The 18962-nt window shown below is 44.4% G+C and overlaps 1 protein-coding gene across 6 annotated transcripts in view; it reads left to right on the top strand.

Annotated features, from left to right (window-relative positions):
• Nucleotides 1–646: 646 nt before the first annotated feature.
• Nucleotides 647–18962, top strand: part of Snrk (SNF related kinase) — a 55928-nt gene continuing 37612 nt past the window's right edge. Inside the window, exons 1-3 of one of the 6 annotated variants that reach the window (XM_052186907.1) lie at nt 647–771; nt 14597–14644; nt 15265–15387. The gene's annotated coding sequence lies outside the window, so the exon portion shown is untranslated. The other 5 variants (XM_052186910.1, XM_052186906.1, XM_052186909.1 and 2 more) reach the window with 5 other exon arrangements.

The raw sequence follows: 18962 nt of genomic DNA, 5'->3' as shown, positions 1-18962 counted from the left end.
CTGAGGTGTACTTCTCCAAGTTGTTTCTCAGAGGCTGCCTGGCCTGGCCAGTGTCTCTTGACTCTGGAGGCCAGCCTGCATTCAGTTGTTAGGCTTTGCTTCTTTCTGTTTTAGTGGTAACAAAATCAACAGAATTCTTCAAATGGATTCCCAGAGAGAAGAAACAGTAAAGAAATGTGTATGTATATATCTGTGCATATGTGTATGCATGCTTGTGCATATGTGATATATATGTATATATGCATGCAAGTGCATATGTATATTCATTTTGCTGTCTTCATTGCTTAGAGCTAGACAGGAGAGAGGGTGAACCTTGATGGAAAAAGCATGTGCTCCTTGCCCTCAGCCCAAAGATGCAGTGCCTGTCCTCAGAGATCCCCTGAAATCTGTAGCTGTAGCTGCTGTGGCCTGCTCTCGCTGTCCATCGTCCTAGCGTTTCCTTCTGTATAATCTGTATTCTCCAGTTCTCCATGCGCGCCCACGAATAGGAAGTGCTCAGGCCAGGGCCAGGACGCCCTCCAGCAGTCCTGAGCTGGCCCGCAGGTGTGCCGGGTCAACCCAGCACTGCCAGACCCAAGGCCCCGCCCTCACATGAGACCCCACCCCATCGCTTTCGTCACGATGACGCAGGGCCCGCGCATGCGCCGCGCGGCCGCACCCCCCGGCCGCCCGCTCGGTATTATGATTAGCCCTGGGTGCGGGGTTCCGGCGGCCGGGAGGGAGTTGTCGACGCCGCGGCCGCTGCGGACGGATGCCCGCCTGCCGGCTGAGGTAGGGCGAGCGCGGCGCGCCGCGCAGGAGCGTGGGCCGGGCTTGCGCTTCTCTTCTGCGGCCGCCTCAGCGGGGCTGGGCGGGCGCCGCCGCAGGCGGAAAGTAAGTTGCGCGCTCGGCCCGGGGTGCCCTGCGCGGAGGACGCGGCCCGCGGCGCCACCCGGGCCCCGAGCTCGCCCGGCCTGCGGGCCTCGCGCAGCCGGGCCCGGCCCTGCCCTTGCGGCCGCCGCGGGAGTGCGGCAGCGCGGGAGTCAATGCGGCCCCGCGCCGCGCCCGCAGCGGGCCCCGAGCGACGCGAGATCCACGGGCCTCAGTTTCCCCTTGGGCCTCGGGTCCCGCTGCAGAGCCGGGCGGCCGCCGCCTCACGGTAGCTCGGGGACGCGGTTGTCTGCGGAGAAGGGCGCCGGGCTGCGGAAGGGGCAGCGGTGCGGCTCCCCGGGGACTGCTTGGATTTTTTTCTTTTCAGTAGACATCGCCTGTTGATTTCTTTCCGAACCATTTGCAATAAAAACAAACACCTTGCTGCCTTTTGCTTGGACTCGGGAGCCGGGAAAGTGGCAGCCCTTTATGCTTAGGCTTCGTCCAGCGGTGGGGTCAGCTACATACAACCTAGGAGCATCGCTGTGAGTTCGGGTCATGTACGCATTGGAGAATTTCTCTCCGCGGTTCCTAAGACTGTAGAAGTCAGAGGATGTAGGGCCTCTGGGCTGTCAGGTCTCTTACTTTCCCTTCCATTTAAATGAGCGTATTCTCCAAGTCTTAGGAGCCTGGGTGAAACCACCTTGATGCTTGAAGCGTTTTGTCAGGTTTAAGGTGAAATAAGCGATGGACCTACAGGTGTACAGCTCTTTCTTATACGTTTCCAACAGATTCCTGTCCCTGTCAGAAGACTCAGTTTGGATTCTTTGTAGCGATTGGGACACTGTCCCAAATTGGTCCTTAACTTATCACAGTGCGTATCGGTGTAGTCAGAAGCCCAGGTTGTCAAGGATTATGTAATCAATTTGTTAATTTCTAATCTTGTACAGTGTTTTCCAGATTTATAAAACCATTCCCTTCAGGAAATTTGTCTTGAACGTCTGCTTAAATATTTCTTCTTGGAATTGGGCTCTTGAAGAATAATATTCTGTATGTGTAGTAATTAAATGTACTAATTAGACAAGTTTCTTTCAAAGAACACCAAATACATAGCAATTTTTCTGACTGTCAGTGTAAAATTGACCCATTTTACAGACCTAGGAATGAAAGAAATTACATGACATTCCCAAGGTCACATATTGAAGCTGGGTTAAAAAAAAGTCGAGGGCACTTCACATTGCCATCCTCAAAGCTTTCTGATCAGAAACTCTCAGTGCCACTTTTTGACTTTTAAATTTTTCACAGCCAGTTATTTTACTTTATGTAGAAATTTTCTTTTATCCTTTTATGCTCTTATGAGTAAATTTTATAGTATTCTGAGTAAACTTTAATGAATGATTGAAGTATGACACATTTGATTAAACACTGGTTCTCAACCTTCCTGATGCTTCGACCAGTACATTTCCTCATGTTGTGGTGACTCCTAACCATAAAACTATTTTCCTTGCTACTTCATAAGCATAATTTTGTTGCTGGTTTGAATCACAATATAAACATCTGTGATTTCTGATGGTCTAAGGTGACCCTTGTGAAAGGGTCATCTGACCCCAAAGGGTCGCAGCTCACAGTTGAGAGCCACTGGTTTAGAACATCCAAGAACTGGAAAGTTACACTAATTTTTATTTTTACTTTCATAGAACAGACAGACATACAGATTAGGTCTTTATATGACTATTGTATAACTTAATCACATAATCCTAAAAGGAAGCCTTTTAAATGTCTTTTAGTTAAAATTGAAGGACATTTGTGTTGTTTTTCCTGGACATGTCCACACTAAAGTGAGGTTGCTTGTCTCCTGTTGAAAGTGAAACTAAATAGAAAAGGCTATTTGGGGGAGATAGTGAGTAGCTATGATTCTAAGCACTGGTATTAAATAAAACATAATTTATTTCCTATTGCACCTTTCTGAGCATTAGTTCAAAACTGCCTAGGATGAAAAAAGGTATGTGAATTTTTCTACACAGCCCGGATCATAGGTGAGAAATACTGAAGGCTTAATTTAACGGCATCTCAGCCACAAGATAGAATTTTTATCTAAAACATTTTTTGGTAGGAAAACTAATTCAGCTCCAAGTAATACCAGTACTTGAGTGTCAGAGATAGGAAGGATCAAAGTCCAGCCTGGGCTACATAGTATGAGCGGCATCTCAAGAATAAAAGCATGTGTGATAACACACGTGCGTGAGCACACACACACACACACACACACCTGAAGCATGTGTGATCACACACACAGACACACTCCCAGCACTTGGGGAGGCTGAGATAAGGAGGATCGTGAGTTTGAAACTGGCCTGGATTTCAAAGCAAGTGCAACCATAGTGAGACTTTTCCTCAAAATACAACAAAGTCCTGCTGTTCAGGACGCAGGGACCCCCCATTATGTGCAGACAGAAAATCTTAGGTCTTCTGGGGTAGAAAGGCTGGATAGATTTGGGAGGATAAACTTAACCTTAATCACGTGTTCTAAGGTTTATCTGTTTGGGAGGCCCCAGGGTAGAAGGGTAGCAGTAGGAGAAAAAGCAGAAACTGGTTTGTGTCCTTAGGTTCTTGGAAGGAAGGTGTTGTGAACACTAAGGTAAACCAGCAGAAGGATTGCCTTTGGCAGGGATAGAGAAAGCTGCACAGAGCAGGAGGCAATGAATGAACAGTAGGGTGCTTCTCCAGAAGGCTGGTCTCAGAGGCCAGGATTCCAGGCCAGGAGTTGAGGGAGCAGGAGGCAGTGGTAAGAGAACTCAGGCTAAGTGTGAGGAAGGGAGTTGAGGTAGACATAGCACTACTGCACATTCTGTAAAGCACTTGTAAAGAGAGGGAGGTATGAAGCCAGCTTTGGGATGTGTTTGTTGTGGTTTGAGAAGAGCCACGCTGTCAAATCCGTGAGGTCTGGTGGCCTTGAAGCAAGCACTGGAAGTGTGTTCTGTCTGGGATGGGCCACTAAACTGTTATTTTCACAGAATTATTTCTTCATCTGCACATCTGTTTTGGGTTGTGGTCTTTCACCCCTTGGGACACCATTTCTTGCCTTTGTTAGGAGAGGACCCTGCCTACAGATTCCTGCTTGGTCCTCCCTAAGCACTCATCTCTCCTTTGTCGCTTCAAGAGCCTCCCAGGAATTGCCCTCAGCACCTCCAGAATTTGGCCTGTGCTCAGTAGGCTCTTCCATGCTTATCCGGTCTCTCTTCCTTTCTTAGGCGGAGACCCCCCAGTCTACTGCTGATAGCAACTCAGTCCAGGGCAACTCAGTGACGGGGCGTGGTCCGTTCCTGGGATATGATGTCTCCAGGTGCAAATTAAGAGTCCATCTCTATCCATTTCTGTTTACTGCTCAATTGCAGATTTGCCTACACCATTTATTGTTGGGCATGAAGTCAGCGTCCCAGCAAACCATATGACTGATGTGGTAACTGGTCAAACTGCAGCTCCAGTAGGCCAAGTTTTCTCAGTTGTTGACTTTCTCAGGCAACTCTTTGAAGGCTGACTGCTTTGGTTCTTATATCCCCAGGTGGGAGCCATACCTGACATACTGTGTGCACTCAAGAAGTGCCTTCATCATTTAAAATGACTTATAAGCCTATTAATGGAAAACACGCCTGTTTTAGTCCAGGTAGGCTGGATTCCCTTGTTTTTCAGGCATATGGTTTTGGAGCTAGAAGGATATCTAGCACTCTGGCAGCATCTGTAGATGTTGTCCTCCGTTTCCAGTCAGTCTGAGGTTGCTGTGTCAGCTCTCACTCTCCTCATTCCACATGTCTCTCTGCTTGACAACCCCACCCCCATCACCATCCAGATTCTGGCAGCCCTCAGTTCTAAGTCATCCATAGTCATTTACCTGGAGATGTTTCTAGTTGCCTCCTTACCCAACTCCCAAATGAGTTTGTCCTTCCAATCAAATCTCCATTTTGCAGCTGGACTAATTTCTGAAGCCATCATTTGATTGCTGTTCCTTTAACTGAGACTCGTTTATACAATAAAATGTGTCAGTGTGTTTTAGGTAGATACTATACCTAATGGTTACTATATGTACAGATACTATACCTGGGTTGCAGAATTGAATAAGGCACACATGATTTGTACAGCTAAACTTACCTAGCCAGTGGGAATGCAGATTAGTGGTTACATAGTCATACAAATCTGTAACACAGTTGTGATGATGATAATGGTACAGGATGTTGTGCTGCTGATGTATATGGGCAGCTGGTGTGTGACAGGAGGTGGAGAGAGCACCGGGTTTACTCAAGATGGTGACCTTAAGCTGGGTGGTAAAGCATTAGTTAGGGCTAGCCAGACCTGAGAAAAAGATAATTTGGTACCAGGTCCTTTGGATCTGTGTTCCACTGGTAGTACTGCCCCATCACAGGCCCATTGGATCTGTGTTCCACTGGTAGTACTGCCCCATCACAGGCCCATTGGATCTGTGTTCCACTGGTAGTACTGCCCCATCACAGGCCCATTGGATCTGTGTTCCACTGGTAGTACTGCCCGATCAAAGTAAGGTCTCTCAGCTATCTTTCTTGGAAAGCCTCTTTACCACAACATGATTTCAATTTGTATCTTAAGTACATACAGAGATTTCTCTAGGATGACTTCTGTGAACTCCCAAGGCAGATTTAAAGGAAAGAAAGCCTCTTTTTTTTTTTTTTTTTTTTTTTTTTTTTAATATCTGTCCCTGCAAGAGGTTGTAAACAGTGGAGTAGTATTTTGGGGCAGGTTGTTATGGTTACTAGGGAGTGTAACAGTAGATTACGGAACTAACCTTACAGTCCTTAGCACTGTTGCCAAGTGACACTTTGAAATATGGAACCTTCTTAAGTGCACAGCTAGCTCCGTCTCTATGTGCCTTTGTGCTGACTTCCACTCGCTGTGTTGCAAAGCTGGGGGAAAGTTGGAGTCCCTGAAACTTGGTTCACTATTTACTTCTGGTTCTGGGTTGGAGAGAGTAGAGTTTAAACATTTTCACTGTGATGTGTCTATGAAAGTTCATTTTGGGTCTAGGACAATGTACTAACCTGTTTATGAATAGATTATGATGCAGTATTGTGCAAGAGAATTGTGGTTGTCTTTAATGATGATGTACAACACTGAATAGTGAACTGGAACTTAAAGTTGGTGTTGTGTTTTACCTAAGTTTCTATAGTTTAAACAGTTTTCTGTTGGCGTGAAGAATTATGATAGTGTGAGAAAAATTTGAATGACAGTTATCTTTAGTCTGGCTTCAGGGACTGATTTATTCCCTTGCTTGATGAATGTTTACCCATCCTCTTAGGAAGGAAACTACTTTTTTGAAATAAATGGAAAGAATGTGATTTGCAAAGTACATCAAATTTATTCTTTGGAAAATGATACAATTTTAAGTAACTAGAACTTGTCTGTATTTTTCTTGACTTGCTCTCTTGATTTAGTTTGGGAGGACTCTTGGTGTCTACAGATGGTGTACAAGCAATTGTAGGATGTTGTTTTCAAGTTGTTCTATTTTTAGGTGACCAGTAATGACCTTAGCCTGTCTTCTGCATAGTTGTTTGCCCATAAGTTCCTGTCCTCACTTAAACACAGATTCTCAACATCTCAAGAATTATTGTGCTGGGCAGTGGTGGTGCACGCCTTTAATCCCAGCACTTGGGAGGCAGAGGCAGGTGGATTTCTGAGGCCAGCTTGGTCTATAGAGTGAGTTGCAGGACAGCCAGGGCTATACAGAGAAACCCTGTCTCAAAACAAACAAACAAACAAACAAAATGTTAGTAATGCTTAGCAGGTGAGCCTTTGCTGGCATTGTGACCTCTGTTCAGTGGGTTGCTGGGACCAGCACTTCCATGGCATGTCAGAACTGGAGAAGACCAGAAATCCCCAGAGGTCCACTGTAGTTCTTTGGTTTCCCTGGGAATTAGAGAGGCCTGGGTGAAAGGGAAGCACTGCATTATTATAGGAAAATATTCTAGTCCTGGGTAGGGTCAGTGAGCCTGGAATCCACCCCAGGAGGCTCTTCCCAGGCACAGGAAGGAGGCAGAGGGAGCCCTTCGCTTACCTCTGTACCCTGCTGTCTTACCCTTATCACATAGATTCCCAGGAATTCTGGTCCTCTTTTTAATTGTTTAAATTGATTGATTGGTGGGTTGATTGAGTGAAAGTGTGCATGTGTGGAGACCAGAACACAGCATGCAGGTGTTGGTTTTCTCTTTCCATCACTGGTGCCTGGCAATTGAACACAGATAGTCAGGCTTGGTGGCAAATACCATTGTCCACTATGCACCTCCTTTGCCCCTTGGCAAATGGTTTTAAACCACTCCAAACAAACTGGAAGTCACATACGCAGTTTATTACAGTAAGAGACATTTTAAATTTGAAACAAGACAATAAAAAAGTCACTGGTTTTGCCATAAAATTCACTTCTGTCTTCACTGAATGATAGAATGCTGTCTATGGTAATGGGAGCTCTAATAAATCAACAAAATATGTTTATGAACTTTTGAACTAGTTTGAAATCTCTGATAATCTTATTTCTTAGTTGCTTCCTTATGGATTCTAGATCCATTTCTTCCCTTGAGGCACAGATCAGCTTTCTGATGAGTTGGCTTTCCTGGGCATTTTCAGCACTTCACCCACTTTGACTAACTTAGTAACTAAATGGCTAGCTATCAAGCACCCTTCTGCAACAGTCTTCTCCTTAGCTTACAGAATTCACTTTTCCACAGCTATAACTTGATTCAGAATGGTGTTTCTCTTTCCTGAGCCAGCCAAGCAAACACCTCTCTGCCACTGTGTTTACCTCTGCAGGAGCCTTGGTCTGACTGTCCCTGTCCTTTGTTTCCCCTTCTTATCCATCTGGAAGCTGCTGGTGGGCTTTTTCTAGAGGATCCTGTTTTCTTTATTGGTTTGTAAGGTTCTAAAGACAGGGATGGTGTCCTCCACGAAGGCACAAATTTTTGCTTAATAAAAGTGACTTGGTGTTCTTGCTCCCAGCTCAAAAAAAGCTGCATACCTGCTACCTTGGGTCTGGTTTCTTAAGTGCACAAAAACAGACGTTCAGCAATGTATTTCAAAGAGCGTGGCTTATGTCATAGATCTCTTAATGCAAAGGTACATTGAATGAATAATTATATATAGAAAATAAATCTTTTAGTAATCTCTTTCTTGGGCTATAAAAGCAGTACATGTTTCACTAACAAATTCCAAAAGGACAGGAAATCACAAAATATATTCTTATCGATTTAGCATTTTAGATTTTTTACAATATATACATTCAAACAAAGAACATAGTTTTTTTTTTAATTGGGATCATGTGCTGTTAGATTTAAGTCAATGAATTTGGCATCTATGTATGTATGTGTGTGTGCATGCATGTGGAGGGTAGAGGTCAGCCCTGGGTGCAGGCCAGTGAGATGGCTGGCCAGAACCCCCTTGGTTTAACCCCCTTGTTTCTGCCTCCCAGATGCTGAGGTTACACAAGTGTGTGGCCATGCTGGCTCTTTACATGGGCTGCGGTTACTATGAGAGGCACTTCATTTCACTAACTTGGGCTAGCTGGAGCTGTATCTGAACTTTTTCTACTTAGTGTTATACAGCATAACGTTAATACTGGGTAGACTGATTTATTTCATCATCTCTGTGAAATGGACTTATCTGTTATTTCTGAGTTTTGACATATTTACATATTCTTGGACATTATTGAATATAAAATATTTGTCCTCACCTTTATTTTAGACACATTTAGAACAAGTTAGATGCTCCTTGTCTGAAATGCTTGGGACCAGAACTAGGTTTTGGAGTTTGGGCATTTTTGAAAATTTTTAGAATGTAAGATTTTAAATAGAGATGTATTGCAATGTGGGGGGATGGGTGGGATCTAACTCTAAACTTGAAAGTCATTTATGTTCCATGTACAACTTAGACACATAGCCTCAAAATAATTTTGCGTAATCTTTAAGTTTGTGAAGGTTTGTTTCATGGTATGAAAGTGTCTACCGTGGTCAGGTTTGGGGACACGAGGTCAGGCTAGGGATGCCCAGCTTATGGTAGGGCTGTAAATCAAGGATATTAATTTACCACGTTTTTGCTATTCAGAAAGTTAGCATTCAGCCCCACCCCTGTAAAAAAAATTCTAGTGATTCTTTTAAGTCAGAATCAGCCAGTACTTTTAGTCTGTGGTGAGTTTTCTGTTTCAGAAACCTTCTTATGACCATTTTTAAATGGCCATCATCATCCCAGATCAGAGGAAGAAGGAACAGAGAATAAAGATGAATTTAACAGTGTTTATATAGGCTTTAAAAGAAAGGAAATTTTAAAATGTTGTTTTAAATTTTCTATGATTTCCCCTTTACATTCTGTGTTCCTGGGAAAAGTGGGCTGGCTTTTTCTTTTTTTTTCTTTTTCTTTATTTTTTCTTTTTTTGGGGAGGGTTTTGGTTTTTTTTTTTGTTTGTTTGTTTGTTTTGTTTTGTTTTGTTTTGTTTTGTTTTTTGGATTTGGTTTTTTTGAGACAGGGTTTCTCTGTGTATCCCTGGCTGTCCTGGAACTCACTCTGTAGACCAGGATGACCTGGAACTCAGAAATCCGCCTGCCTCTGCCTCCCAGAGTGCTGGGATCACAGGTGTGCGCCACCACCGCCTGGCTGCTTTCTTCTTTTACAGTCATTTCCACAGGAGCTTTTGTTTAGGTCAGTGTTGTTATGTAAGTACTTACGTCAGCCCTGTCACCACACTGGTGTAAGCTCACTCACCCTCAGGTGGAAGTGATGGTGTGCTTAACCAAGAAGCAGGTTCTGCTGAGGTGGTTGAATTTACCTGTGCTGTGGCTCCAAGGCTTGCTTGTGACTTGATATCCAGGGTCCCCTCCACAGGTACAACTCTGCCCTGCCTTGTCTGCTCAGCATCATTTGGGACTGGCCTGGCTCCTCTGTATGTTCCAGTTACAACTCGATCTGCTTAGACAACAGAAAGATTACTTAAGCTAGCTAGCACTTTGAGTTTTGATCTGCATTGACCAGACAAACACTGCCTTGAGAGCCTGGAGCAGGCTCTGAACTGGTATTGCTGTCTTGTTAAGGATTTAGAGTCCATTGATGTTGCCTACTTGCAAGAGAATTAGAACATAACAAGTCTGCTGGTGTCATCCTGGTTCAGGTCTTGTTTAGGCAGCCATATTGTTGAGGTGTTATGAGCAGAGCTTACCTGTTATTTCTAGGAGGTGTAGTCTCAGAGTAGATTTCCTAGCATTAATAGCCCTTCTGCTCTCTCTTCCCTGACAGTCCCTGAGCCTTTAGTGTGTTGTGTTGCAGTTGAGTTGTTGTGTTGAGTTAGGTTGGAGATACATCCAGTGAGCTTGGGTACTCCAAGACCAGGTTGTTCTCTACAATTTGACCGTTTGGGGCTTTCTATAATGGTCTCTGAAATCTCCTAGGAAGAGAACTACAGTCAAATAAGGAAGGCTGAGAGAGTGACCAGCAGAATTCATCTGCTCAGGGATGAGACCTCCTAATTGGTTGTCCAGTACCAAGTGGTCAGCCCTGAAATCCTATACATACAAGTAACACTTAGTGAACCTGGCATGTTGTGTTTGTGTGTGTGTGTGTGTGTGTGTGTGTGTGTGTGTGTAACAGAGAAAAAGAGCAGTTAATTTGAAAGGGAGTAAAGGGAGTCATGGGAAAGGTGGTGGGGAGGAAAAGGAAAGGGGAAATCATATAATTATATTTTAATTAAAACAAAACTTAGGACATACTTAATAGACATTACCTTCCTTTGTAAAGTCCTTAGATTTGGGGGTGTAACTTTGCCTGTTAGGACATTTCTGATAGAAGTTATTGACTTACCTCGTAATTTTAATGCCGCATTGAGTCTGTCCGATGAATGCAGACTGATAGAGTTATAAACCCATAGTAGTTTTTAGCACACACCCCCCTCCAGTACAAAACTCTAATTCTTCTGTAACTTAGGGCCTGTTGACCTGTTGTGGATGTTGGTCTTTGATTTACATTGTAACTCCCAGAAGGAAGAGACACACTCTTAGAAAACTGGAGTATTGCTTCTTTTGGATAAAGAGAAGACTAAATACATAATAGGACTGTGCTCACTATACCTGACCTCAGGTTCCTGATATTCCTGGAGGATCTCATCAGGGTTTTCTGGGTCCCTGTGTCACTTTTGTTAGTAATAGTCACTGAGTGTTGGCTGCATCACTGACTTCAGTTGTCTCTTTATAGGTGTGGCTTTCTGTCTGGTTGTTCCTATGATTAAGGATTATAATTTTCATTTTTTTGATACTTGTAAAAAAAAAAATACCAGCTAGTTTCTATGGAGAAGGTTAAATTCAGTGTTAGTTCAGCTTCCCAAACAGACACTTGGGTTGTCTGTGTTTGTGAAGAACTACTGGCTTGGTTTGTTTGTTTGGAGTTTTCTGTAGTTAGTACTTTTCAGAGATTTTGTGTATTGGAATATTGATTGACTCATTGGGGGGGGGATGTTATTTTCTAAACAAAATGTTGAGAGGCTTAGGGGTAGCTTGATTTTTACACACAGCCTGTTTTGTTTGATTTAACAAGCTGTGCGTTTGTTCAGAGTTGTGTACAGTGATATCTTTGATCACTTCTCCTGGGGGAGAAGAGTTGCAGGATACATGTTGACAAATGGACTCCACTGCAGCAGTGGTGATGTGACCAAAAAGTTCAAAGTGAGTTTTAACAGGAGTAATGGTGGCTTCCAGACCCACAGTAGGGTAGCAGAGGCTGCTTCTACAACTGTTGCAGCAGCTTGCAAAGTGTGTAGGGCCGCCCACACTTCCTTCCTCTTCTTCAGCCACACTGCCATGCTTAGTTGCTTCTGCTTGCTTGGACTGGGAGAATGTCAGTATATCCTTACAGCACCTACCCCTGCTTGTTTCTCAGACTGCAGTTTCCATATGCCGAACCCTGTTGGCTCACTTAACCTGTTTAAGTCTGGCCTAGGTGTTTAAATGGTGAGCTTGCGCCACGCAAGAGGGCTGCTTTAAAGTGGCTGGTCAGTGTTCAGAAAGATGTCAGCTCAGTTATGCAGGTGTTTAAAATACTGATTTTTAAAGAGCTTAGCATGAGAAAAATGTTTATTCTACAAAGGCAAGAAAAAGTAGTCATTGTACTTAAGTTACCTGCTCTGTAAGAGTGAGTGTCAGGTTTGGGACCACCTCCAAGATTGCAGGTGACTGTTTACTAGTGCAGTTTTGCATTTCTAAACTTGATGAAGTAAATTATTAGTTTATTTAATTTGTTGTGTATTTCTGCCAGTTTGTTTTACAATCTGTACCTGGCTGTGTCCCTAGAGAACAGCTGCAAAGCTCTCTGTCTGGTTTATTACCAGAGAGGAGGTACAGAGAATATTTTCTTATTATATCCCCACTCTTTTTGCCAATATATTCTACTTAAACTTTTTCTGAAACTAAACTTTCTTTTCATAGTTGAAATCCCAATACCAGGACAAAGGCGGGTACCACAGACCAGGGATTGAGTGGTGAGCAGAGCTGGATAAATTTGAGACCCCCGTAGCTAAGAGTGCGGATGTTCTTGCTAGCTCTGTGGTCACCCTTTTACTCTTGAGGTTAAAGTTTTCCATTCTGTATGTTCAGATTTGCTATGAGTATATATTACTTAAGATGGCGTGATGATGTAGTCTTGTAATCTTGTCCTGTGGGAGACTGGGGTGGGAAGACCTTGAGTGGAGGCCAGCTTGGGCTACATAGTGATACTAAGTCAGACATTGCAGCAGGGGAAGCAAGTACTTGGATTTCTTAAAAAGGCATTTTATTGAAAATCAGATTTTAGCCAGGGAGTGGTGGCACAAGCGTTTAATCCCAGTACTCAGGGCAGGCCAGCCTCATCTACAGAGCAGGATTACATATCGAGACCCTATCTCAAAAAACAAAACAAAACAAAAAAAAAAACAAAACAAAAAACCAAAAAGAAAACAAAAAAGAAAATCAGATTTTAATGTTAAGCGATACTGTTTTCTGTATCCCAAGATCTCTCTTCCTGCTAGCTATTAGTTTGATGTGTTAGGGAAGCAGGAACCTAGTTCAGTGAGCTCTTCTCTTGCTGTAGACAAGCAGCCAGAAGAGAACACCAGGAATGCCGCCGCACAAATGAGGTGGTAAGTGGTGTGTTTTCTGATCACCCAACAGTTTACTAAATATTGTAGTCTGTAGCTTATTTGAGCTCTACTGCCATTAACCTACAAAAAGGATTTGTTTTTATCGCCTTTAATTGAGTATGCACATGCATGTATGTGCACTGCACATGTGTGTGCACTTCACTTGGTGAGTGCAGATGTCACAGAGAGCTGGAGTTTCAGAGGGTCTCTGAGTTCTAGGTGTTTGTGGTCCATCTGATGTGACATGTTGGGGACTGAGCTTAGGTTCTCTGTAAGAGCAGTAAGAGTGCTGTACTGCTGAGCCCTCTCCAGCCCCCTTCACAGCCTTTCAAGTTTGTGTGTTTGATTTAGTTTGGTTTGGGGATGAAATATGGTGGTATTTTATATAAACCAGGCTGGCTTCTTCTTGATCCTTCTTAGTCTGCCTTTTGAGTGCTAGGCTTACAGGCAGGGCTGTGTTCTTGCTACTAACATTTCTAGTGAGGGAACATGACTATACAGTAAGGTCAGGTACCTTGCTGAGGACCCATGGCCTGTGATTGGTGGTCTGGGCTCATATAGGATAGCTTTCAGAACCAGTGCTTAACTACTGACCACCATGCTGTCTTGATACAGAAATTGCAGGAATAGCTGCTGGAGAGAGCAGCAGGCAGGGCTAGTGGGAAGAGCTGCTAAGGCCCACTTGGGGCTGAAGGGACAGGCAGGCAGGCAGGTAAGCTGCAGTTTACCCGTCAGTAAGTGGGAGATTGTGCGCATGGCTGTGGGGTCCTCTTGGCTCTCACTCCAGCAGATTTGCCTCTCTATCCAGACGTCATCTCTTGTGTCTGCTCTCCCACATCTTGTACTTTCTCTCAAGCACACCTGAACTTGGGCTCACTGACTGCCCAGACACTCTGTGCCTTTAGTGAGGGTGTGAGTTGCTTTGACCTCCCATACTCTCTCAAGCCTTTTGCTCGTTTGTGTTGTGTTCAGGTTGGCGGAAAGCTCATAAGCCCCCTCGGAAAGGATCCCTTACTGTGCTCGGGATGGGAAACGGTGCAGCTGCTTTGCTCAGAGTGACAGTTTTGTTTACTCTCTGCTGGCAGATCTGAAGGTGTTTCGTGTGCTGCCTGTTGTTGGCACCACAATTCCTTTATGCCTTGCTTAGGAGTCTTATGTGGGTTCCTCTCCTCTGCTGTTATAGTGGGAGCTCGGTGAGCTTGTCCGGGGGCTTCTGGAAGTGGGCTGGTCTCCCAGGCCGGCTGAGCAGGATCTAGTCAGAGCTAAATCAGACATGTTGAGCTTCAGGATTCATCCTTTGCTGATGCACAGTTAGGATTCAGCAGATGCAGGTTCAGGCCTGTTACCTAAGTGGTCTTTAGAAAATGGCAACTGTTTGGGGCTCTTTGCTACTATTTTTTTAAAGCTGTGATTTGGGCTGGGGCTGGGGGGCTGGGGCTCGGGGGCTGGGGCTCAGGGGCTCAGGCTGGGACTTAGTGACAGATTTGCAGTTTGCAGGTTTGTCTTCTAGAATATATAGTTTTACTTTAAGCAAAATTGAAACGAACAGAATACACTGAAATAATTTTCTGTATTTTCCTTCAGGAGAAACAACAAATATTGGTAACAGTGATTTGGCATGCAATTTGCAAGGTATGTCCTCAAGCCAGTACAGACTTACCTGCACATCTCCCAGCCACCTTTCAGCATTAGCACATACGGGCAGGACAGAGCCCCTGAGATCCTCAGAGATGGAGCAACACTTATATGCTGTGTATATATGTGTACATGCATGCTGCATAAATATGTGGAGGCCAAAGGTTATCATCAATGTCTTCCTTGATCATTATCCAGCTGATCCCATCCCCAATTTAAACACTCATTTATTTACTTTGTGCACACACATTCCCCAGCTGTCTCTTGTGAAGGTCAGCAGACAATTTCTGGGCTCTAAAGATAGAACTCAGATTGTCAAGTGATGACCTTTACCCTAAGCTATCTCACTGGCTCTCTCCACCTCACTGAACTGAAGCTCACTGATCTGACTAGGCTAGCCCGTGAGCATGAGCTCAGGGGTCCACCTGCCATTGTGCTCCCCACCCCGACACTCCCCGGCTTTTGCACCTGAGGCTGTAGATCGGGGCCTGGGGTTGCTCTCAGGCCCTTCTGCTTGTGTGCACGTTTTACCCACTGAGCCATTTTCTTAGCCCCAGGCTTAACTTTAACAATCCCTAGATTGATTTATTTAATTTGATCTATTTGCCACTTTCCAGAATGCATCTAAACAAATACAGAGGAAAAGAATAAAGATGAGAAAATGGCATAGGCAGTCCCAAGAAATCTGGTTTGAAGGTGAAAGTTGAATTTGCAGAAATATGCAGCATACACTTAGACAGGTAAGAGGAGCTGAACACATGGAGTTAATTGAGGATTGAGGTTAGACAGAGTCTCTGGCCTAATATATATGAATTAAAGTTTCTTTAGGGGAACTATTGTCCAAACACAGAAACATTTTTCAATTTAAATTTCCCTGCTTATACTGGTCAATTATTAGTTCAGATGAACCAGGATAATATACACTGCAGAAGTTGGTTCTTTCTAACACTTTTATTATACACTAGTCTATTTTTTTGAAAAAAAATATGGGGTTGTAGGAATGGCTCAGCAGTTAAGAGCACCGACTTCTCTTCCAAAGATTTCTGAGTTCAGTTCCCAGCATCCACATGGTGGCTCATAGCCATTTCTAATGGGATCCACTGCCTCCTTCTGGCATGAAGGTGAATGTGCAAATAAAGCACTCTTATACATGGAATATATTAATAAAAATATTTTGTTGCGTGTCTGTATCTGTGTCTGTATATCTGTGTTTGTGCTCCTGAGTACAGGTGCCCAGAAGGGATGTCAGATACCCTGGGACTGGAGTTAACGTTGGTTTTGGGAACTGAACCCAGGTCCTCTGCAAGAGCAGTTAACACTCTTAACTGCTGAGCCATTTCTCAGCCTCCTATATGGTTTATTAAACATATTAGTAAAAATGGACTCACTTAGTTTTGGTTCTAGTCAATTTGTAGAGAAACAGCAGAACAGGTTTGAAAGCACTGACAGCTGTCATATGCTGTGGGGCCGACTCCACCTAGATTGCCTGCAGTCTAGACAAACTTATTTCATATCTCTTTGCCTCAGAATGTGGTGAGTAGCTGTGACAACTGGGACATGTCCAGTGCGCATTCAGAAGTCAGTGCTGAGTGTAATTACAGTGGCTTCTAAAGTATGGAACATGCTAGTTGGAAAGTGCTATTGTTGGCCTATTTAAGTTTATTGTCTGTCCGTTTTTGAGGTGGCCCTAAGTAAGTGAGTTCAGTAATTTTTTAAGCAATGTTAGTAGGATAACACATCACTTTTATAACCGCATTTTGACTATATTAAATATCAAATGTGATGTTGCTGGAGTGGTTAGATCTTCAAGAGTAGGCTTTGGAGACTGAGGATGTAGCTCAGTGGTAGAGTTTACCTAATGCAAGACTTGGGCTTGATCCCTAGTATGGGGTCTGAAGTCTGATTTATATTGAATTTTAGCTTTAATACCAGTCACATGTATGCAGTTTCCTTGACTTTAAGATAAGACAATCTGACCCCAGGAGCCTGTGACACAATACAGTCCCACCTCCACAAGTGCCTGTGGTAAGATTTCAGTAAGTTTGGACTTTTCTTCTGATCTTTGAAATAACACACTAATGCTTTACTGCAACACTACCCTAGTGTGCTTCAGTTTTAGTTGGCAGTTATGTATACCTCCATCATTAAACAGCACAGGTAATGTGTCTGCTTTTAAGCACACAGCTGGAACCATGAGAGAAGGCTTCACCAAAGAAGTGTGCATGCATATGTGCATCTGTGACAGCTTGTCTGGGAGCTTAGATACTTGTCATAGGGTTCTGGTGCTCATTTCTAAAGTGTTTGTTCAGTTTGTGAGATTTAAAGTGCTATTTTAACTTGTATAATTTTATATATTTGTTTTTTTCGGACTCAATATTTATAAGAACATATTTGTCAGAAGTTTATATTATAAAGGTTGAAATTTTTAAGTATGGTATAAAATTTGGTTTCTAAAACCAAGAAATCTGAGACTTAGCTGGTCTGTAAGAGTGAATGCTAGTATCCTCTGGGACAGTGAGCAGCCACGGTATTTCTGGGTGAGTTAGCCAGTGGACACTGGGTTTCTGCCGATGTGCTGATTCTCCATTTTCCCTTTGTTGTGAACTCTCACTATATATTTTTTAAACTTTTTATTGATCTTTGTGAGTTCTACATTATGCACCCCAGTCCTGCTCATCTCCCCATCCTCTCATGTCTACCCCTTCAGCCTTACAGCCTGACCCCCAAAATAAAACACACAAACAAACCAACAGCAACAAAGCATAGAACACATCTCATCTTGGAAGCTGTAGTATGCCACACTGTGTCCTACAGTATCTCCCTCTGTCCACATATCTTCACTTGCAAGTGTTCCTTGCAATGAATGAGTCATTGGTCTGGTTTGAGATTTCTGGCTTCTATGACACCATCAATATTGGATCTTCATCTGGATTCTCCTGGTTATCTTGTTATTGCCCTGTGTCAGGGAGATCTTGTAGATTTGAATCAGCAAAACTGGCTGGTCCTTTCACATGTCCCAATAGTTTGCAGATGATAAGATTTTGGATTTAGGGCCCTGGGCCCTGGTGATGACTGAGCTTGTTGGCTCTTCCTTATCCGCACCACCAAGGCAATAAACAGTGCTTCAGCTAGGCTGCCCAATGCCACCATTGGCAGGAGGGAAAGTCAGCTCTCCTGCTCTCATGCCCTTGGGGCAGCTCCACTGTGCTGCCAGTCAAAGATTTGGGGCCCACTCTCCCAAGTGCTGCAACCATTAAGGGGGCCGGGCTAGCTCTGCCACTCTCACGGTCCTGGGATCAGCTCTCCCAGATACTGCTGGTGACAAGGAGAGAAAAGGGAAGGGTATCAGCCCCATACCCATATCATCTCACACCAGATTAGTGGTGGGCCAGCTCTCCTGCACTCACCCACCAGGCTGGCTCACCCACATCCTTTCTACCAGGGACAGCCCTACTGTGCTATCTTGAATCCTGCAGCTGTTGAGGGGCAGGGATAGCTCTCCTGAGCTCATGACCTTGTGGGCAGCTTTCCCAACTGGCAAAGGGGCAGGGTGTCACCTATGCACCCGTGCCACCCCCAGCAAATGAGTGCCAGGGTCGGCACTCCCACCCAGGCCATTATGGCTGGCTAGCTCACATTCCTGCTGCCAGGACCAGTTCGATTGTGCTGCCTGGGCAAGGCACAGGGTCTGCTCTCCCAAGTTCAGCTGTCAAGAGACGAGAGATGGGACCAGCTCTCCAGAGCTCACTGTATCTAATGAGGGGAGGCCAGCTATGCACAGCCCATGGACATCCTCATGGTCCTCTGAGGCTGTCCCAAGTTGGGGACATGTACTTTAGTAGTAATATGAGTTATGGACATCAACTTCGACCCCTGTTGCTGCGTAGTCACAGACTTAGGCATGACCCTAAGTGGCAGCTCGGGCTGGGACCTAACCATGGCCCCAGGTGGGGCTGGCCACTCATATAGACTGCTCCTCCTCTCCACCCTCAAGTCTCCAGTTCCATCTTTCTTCATAATGCTCAAGCTACTCCACTTCTCTTTCTCTCCCATCTGCCCACCACACACTTTCACGTTGTGGTAGCTCCCACTGCAGGCCCCTAGGCAACATCCTCCATTGTGCTGAGTGGCTTGGAGACAAGGAGTGTCTGTGGTTCACTTGTGCCGTGGGCTGAAGAGCACTGTGGTCTTCCTTGGGTCTCTGTCTTCCTCCTGTGTTGTACCGCCTGGGTTAGATTTGATTTTATATGTCCTAGGTCTAAAACAGCTTTGGTCACCAAATCACTCATCAAGCTAGGATGAAGCAAAGGGCCAC

Source organism: Apodemus sylvaticus, chromosome 7 (assembly GCF_947179515.1).
Source record: "Apodemus sylvaticus chromosome 7, mApoSyl1.1, whole genome shotgun sequence".
Classification (NCBI taxonomy): Eukaryota; Metazoa; Chordata; class Mammalia; order Rodentia; family Muridae; genus Apodemus; species Apodemus sylvaticus.
Note: the sequence above shows the minus strand (reverse complement) of the source record. Positions and strands in the feature narration are given on the sequence as shown.